The sequence below is a fragment of the Anser cygnoides genome, chromosome 11, assembly GCF_040182565.1.
Source record: "Anser cygnoides isolate HZ-2024a breed goose chromosome 11, Taihu_goose_T2T_genome, whole genome shotgun sequence".
In the NCBI taxonomy this organism is placed as follows: domain Eukaryota; kingdom Metazoa; phylum Chordata; class Aves; order Anseriformes; family Anatidae; genus Anser; species Anser cygnoides.
The window spans coordinates 7,072,422-7,078,421 of NC_089883.1; the positions used below are offsets into that span (position 1 = coordinate 7,072,422).

General features: G+C 52.8%; 1 protein-coding gene across 2 annotated transcripts in view; it reads right to left on the reverse strand.

The window, feature by feature from the left end:
• SV2B (synaptic vesicle glycoprotein 2B) overlaps positions 1–3,812 on the reverse strand; it is a 62,916-nt gene extending 59,104 nt beyond the window's left edge. For both annotated transcript variants that reach the window (XM_048072003.2, XM_048072005.2), the window contains exon 1: positions 3,490–3,812. The gene's annotated coding sequence lies outside the window, so the exon portion shown is untranslated. The remainder of the gene's footprint in view (positions 1–3,489) is intronic.
• Between the last annotated feature and the right edge of the window lie 2,188 nt (positions 3,813–6,000).

The following is a 6,000-nucleotide window of genomic DNA, read 5'->3' on the forward strand; positions in this document are numbered from 1 at the left end:
CAGCACTGCACTTCCAGAGTCAGCCCGAGCAGGTACGTTGGGAACATCTTCTCGGGGGCACTGGCTGTGATCCAAGAAACATCCCTTTTTCTGATTAAAGGAACAGCTTGGAAAAGCCTAGGGAGGAGATTACACCTCGGGAAACTGCTGCTTTGGGTCCCTTGTTCCTCCTCCTACCTGCTGCCGCACTCCCTCGTCTCCGCAATTATTTATAAAGCTCCGCGTTCTTTCCTAATCGGGATGCCATAATGTTCCTTTCTGTGTTCCTCTTTGTGCCGTGCACGTCACTCGGGTGTCACTCTGCGCCTGGGCCCCCGGTGACCTCCGGGAGCGCTCGGCAGGGCTGCCAGCAGCGCCGGGAGTCACCAGCAACCTGCCCGCACCTCCGCCTCCCTCCCCTGCCACTGCCCTTTCCAGCAGGGGAGGCCTGGGGGGGGTTAACGCAGTCTAATCCCCAGGCTGGATAATTCAGGGAAAGAGGATTAGCCCTTCTGTACAGAGCCCTCGCCTAAATATAGAGCGGCCCCCACTTTGTATCGCAGCTCCTTCGCTCTTCCCCATCCCGCCCCAGGGGATGCCCCAAAGCGGCTGCAACTGGGGAGTTACGGCACGAGAAGAGCAAGGGCAAGGACCCACTTCTGGGAAAGGCAGCAGGACCCTGGCAGACTCGTCCCCAGGTGTATATTTTCTCCCTAATGACTGCCAGACTCTCTCGGTAGGGTCACAGCTCTTCCTGTGTATCTGGAGACCTGTGCCACAGTCCCAAACTACAGGGCGTGACAGCAATGCCTCGGGAGGATAAAGGGTAGTGCTAAACCTGGATAATCCCACTGCAGGATGCTGCAACCAGCACAGCCACCCCAGGGGCAGGTACTTGTCGGAGAGCTGCTGAGAAGGAAAAGCACTGAGCAAGGAGGGACCTTCCCTGCTTGTCCCTTCACAGAAAGAGGGATAAAGTCGGGACCTTCGGTCATCCTCTTCCTCCCGTCCGCCCCAGACACGAAGTGAGGTCTGGCACAGCCACCACAGGCTCTCTTTTCCTCCTGTGTCTTTATTTGGCTGTCAAAGCCCTAATGGGTCCTTCAGTTACTGTGATGTTAAACGTTCATTAGCACGGGAGCAATTCCATAATCTTTTCAGACAGGAACAATTTCATGAGTTTTCAGCTCGTGATCTGGAAAATTAATTTGCCGATCTGGCAGCGCAGGAGGAGAATTTTGGAAGCAGGCTTTGGGCTTTGGCTAGGACTGTTCCTAGCCCTGGGATTTGGTACCTGGGCCAGGAAAGGGGAATGGTGAAGCCGGGGGCTGGCGCTCGGCGTGGGCGAGGCGGGGAGCCTGACTCATGCTGCACCAGGCGCGGGCTCCTCCAAACCCCGACCTGCCTCGCCGTGCTGCACGGGCTGCAGAGCATCACCGCGGGTCAGCGGGGGCTCCTCTGCTTGTTGCGCCTCTTCACTGCACCAAAAGCAACGCTCCCAACCCAGGGGTTATTACGAGCAACAAAAAACCCTTCTTCAGCACCCTGCCTTTTTCTGTACTAGGACAGACCGAACCAATTCTTATTTTGAATCTAAACTCATGTACCCCCTGTACCAAATACCAGGTTGTGTGCTCTTACACTCATCGTGGGACCTTCCACATCCACTTTAACAGCACTTCCAGAAGTTGGTGCCCACCCCCTACCTGCAGACAGGCAGCCAGATTTATGGAGATTGCCTGCATGGGCCAGGCCGCCTGGCTGTATTTTGGGCACCACCTGGCTAAACCCGGCAGGAGGATGCACAAAAGCTGGGCTTCCACCTCCAGCTCATGCCCCTCAATAAATATTTGTCAGGTACCAGGGACTTTCACGCAGGGATGTCCCAGAACATAAAAAAGGGTGCAAATAACAGAACTACTTCATGGGGCAGAGCACTCTCTGCTGGGCAAGCTGACCAGGATGCTGTCCTGTGGGGTGCTTTCTCTTTGTCTTGCTTCGCTGCTCTGGTAGGGTTCCTCCAGCTCTTCCATTACACTTTGCAAAATCATGTCGGGAAAACCAAAGGTGTCAGTTCAGATCTGAACTCCCAGATCTCCCGCAGGGAAGAGAGAGGTTCCCTTCCTCTTTCTGCTGCAGGATCCGACTCCTAGCTCAGTGCTTCACCCTGAGATGACCAGTGAGGCATTACTGTATATTCAACCTATATAGGCATATATATAAAATAATATATCTGCCTAAGTACGGCAGATAATTAGCCCTTTCCTCTCTCTTCCCCCAAAGGATAACACCGGGGAGCCAGAGGAGCCATGAAGCAGCAATTTTCACGCTAGGTCGGACACATGACTTACTCTCTTCCTGCCTGTAATTTTTGCCCAGACCTCCCATGGCAGAAAAGCCCTTTAAGCTCTACCACTGTGCTTAAAAGCACCCGATCTCAGCACAGTGAGGGTTCCTCTGAGCATTGCAATCCTCCTCACCTGTACATTATAGTTGATGAGTTGTAATTCTTTTTTTTTTTTTCTTTTCCTGAGACAAAGTGATCCATTACAATTAACTTGTCTGTGAATCCAGTTCCTATCCGTGATTTTTAATGGGATCCTGGCATTATGAATCATATTACTGCAGCTAGATGAGTATCTCCCTTGAACGACATTTGTCCTCTAGGAGAAAAAGCAGTCCCCGCAGAGATGTAGGTCTGGATGTGTTGTGGGGAGCAGAGAGGTGCACGCACACACGCACAGGAACTTCCCACCGGAGAATCCACGTCCTGCCACAGTCACCGGTCAGAGTGCCAGCCCCACCAGCACCCCAAACCATCGCTTTCTTTCCGTGGCTTCATTTCATCCTTCCTAACAGAGGTGACGAACTGCAGTTCTCAGTTTTAGCTACGTTTAAGGTCTCCCAGGGTCTGGGGAGGACGATGACAGGGGGCAATCCGAAGGGGTGCTGGCAGCGAGGTGTGCAGCGGGGTGAGCAGAGCCACCTTGGGGTGCTACACCCACACCCACACGGGTGCGCAGAGCTCCTGCATGGACACAGCAGCCCCTTCCCCTGTGATCTTTCTTCTCCACCCCAGCCCACCCCGACCTGGACACACACCGTGAGCACTCATCTAAAAATTACCCGAGCCCAAGTGAAGAGTACAAAAGACAGCAGCACATCCCCTTCTGGAGAGAGCACGGGCAGCTGGGCAGCGTGACGGGGCGAGTTTGCATCGCTGCTTCACTCCTGGCTGCCCCGACACCTCCAATCTCCCTCCACTAACACAGTCCCCGACGGTTCCCGTGGATTCATCCCAACTCAGCCACCGGCTCCGCATCCTTAAGCATCTTCATTTCATGGCATCTCCTGTATTAATTTTTAGACAGAGCTTTGCCCTGCCTCTTACACTAACCTCCCCGGCACTCAACACGGAGACCCCAGGAGCTGCCAGCTTTCCATCAGCCTCTCCTCACCCTTTTTTTTTTTTTTTATATATGGAGCACAGAGGGAGCACCTCGCTCTTACCTTGGGCACCCCGAGTCGTGTCCGGTGCTGCTGGCTGCGCGGCGCAGCGGGGCGTGTGGCAGCGGGAGGCTCGGAGCCGGCATCTCCTCTAGCAGTGATGCAGTCCTGCCGGGCGCTGCATGCCAATGATGCAGCCCTGGGGATCCCAGCCCGGGGAGCCCAAGGCGGGGAGGGAAACGGGGGGCTGCTCGCCCCACCCGCAGCGCCACCCACCCCAGCCCTGCTGCGGAGCCGAAGGGGAGGGAGAGGAGGGATGGGAGAGAGCGAGAGGCTGCACAGCAGGCAAGGAGGGAGAGAGATGAAGCTCGTGTGATTTCCTCACGGTAATAAAACCCAGCCCGCTGCCTCAGCGTTACAGCTCTAGCAGAGTTCTGCATTGCATGGTTTTTTTTTTTTTTTTTTGCTTATTTATTTGTTTTATTTTGATTTTTACTGCCGTCATGCAGGCGTGTTTCTGCAAGTAGAGGGGATCCCAGCATGACTGAGTATTATTCCGGCACCCTTCCTCTCTCCACTTTATGCACTAACCCATTGCTTCATGCAAGACCCTGTCCCTGGGGTGAGGCTGGGGAAGGTGTTTTTTTTTTTTTTTCTTTACATGCCACGTTTAGGGGATAATCCTGCTGCAGAATAAACCTCTTCTGCTTAAATCCCCCTTGTATTTATAAACTGAGAGCTCATTGTCAGAACACCAGCAGCAGAAAAACTCCCAGTGTCCGTGCAATTTCGTGCTTGCAAGAGACCGTGTGGGTAAAAGTGTGGAACTTGTTCTGCTGCAAAGATCCATCCCAAGTCACTTTGTAGAATTAAAAGAGGTAAACAACGCAAAGAGGCGTCTTACTGGGAAGTAAGACACGCGGAGCTTGGCTACGCTGCAATCCAGTTGTAGGGCTGTCACTCTGTAGGCTGTAACTCTGCTCTGGCTTCAGCTGAGCTGCCTGGATACTGGTCACAGCAGCACAGAGCTCAGGCTGAGCTAACGCCTGAGCAGCTCCCCCCAGATCTGGCACCGTTTGCTCACCTCAGTGCGGTTACGGTCCCGCAGCTTGCCTGCTTAGGTCAAGCTGGGGGCTGCTCGACAGGCTGCTCCCAGCACCAGACTGCAGTGGGGCACACTCTCCACGTGCCCACTGAGTTTATAAGAACTAAGAAAGCATTGCCAGAGCGGCTGGGGACGGGGGGCACACCCTGCAACCTCCCTGCTGCAGAAATGCCAGATTAGTCCAGATGATGGGGAATAGTAATAGAGATTTTCACTGGCAGATTTCCATTGCTGCTTCTGATAAACTAAAATTAAAGAGGAGCATGGAGCTACAGGCTTCTCAGAGGAAATGGGGACTGAATTACCCAGCAGCAAGAATCCCGTGTACTTGCCAAAGGGACAGAGCAAAGATTTGGGACTGCAGACCCAGCCATTCCTCCCGGCTCCATGTCAGCAGGTGACAGCTACAAAGCCACATCTTTGCCCCATGCCTCAGTTTCCCTACCTGTGAGACTCTGCTGGTGCTACTGGCCTCTCCAGGCTGTACCAGTACTAGGAGTCATCATTCATCTGGCTGTTTCCAAGGCCTCTCTGTCCTGTACTTTACAGCCCATTCACTTGCCTCAGCTCACCTAATGTGAATCTCCAGCTCAAATGCGTTTGCAACTGCTGACGGCGTTATAAATGAGGCCTAAAAATTCTTTCTTCATCCAATTGTTTACTGGTGCAGTTCCTGTGACTGTACTGGTGGCACCACTTCCGTATGCAAAGTCCAGGAGGTGATTAATACACTTATTTTCACTCCCACTCATTTAAAAAATTGGAACTAAAATCTGAAGTTCAGCTTTATTCTCTCCAGGGTGATACATTAGTGTAATTGCATTTTGTATTTGGTACAGTGCATTGACTGCTTTGATGTGGAAGCACTTCAGAAGTCAAATTATTATCAGCCCTCCTGTACGCTACAGGCCAAGGCTATGGCAGAACAGAAAACAAAGCAAATCTATCACAGGGACACTGAGCACCACTTTGTGTGCACATCACCCTACACGTCATTTCTCCAGCTCATTAAATCTTCAAATTCTTCAGATCACAGTAATTCTGCTTTGTGTCAGATTCATTGCACCTTGCGTGGGTCACGGTCAGAAAGTGCAGCACCTTTCTTGATTGCATTTCCCCAGAGGGGGCTTTGGGGCAGCCCCAGAGGTGCTTTCCGAAGTCCACTGCAGCTGCTCTGCCTCGCGTTGCCTTGCATCTGCAGCTGGCATCACGGGGAAGAAGCAGCAAACCAGCTGAACAAGCACCCCACCGTTCCCGCTGGGCTTTTCTCAACGCCCAGCAAAGCCCCTCACTTCCATACCTGCACCGCTTTCTGCTGCCTATGCGTGATGGAGCTAGCTAGAGTAAATTTGTATTACGTCTCATTGCAGGATAAGCAAGGAAGGGGACAAAAAACCTGGGAGGCGTTCCTTATCATTGGACTGTGATCATCAGTGCTTTTAATTACCTCTGCACCCCAGGCGCATCCC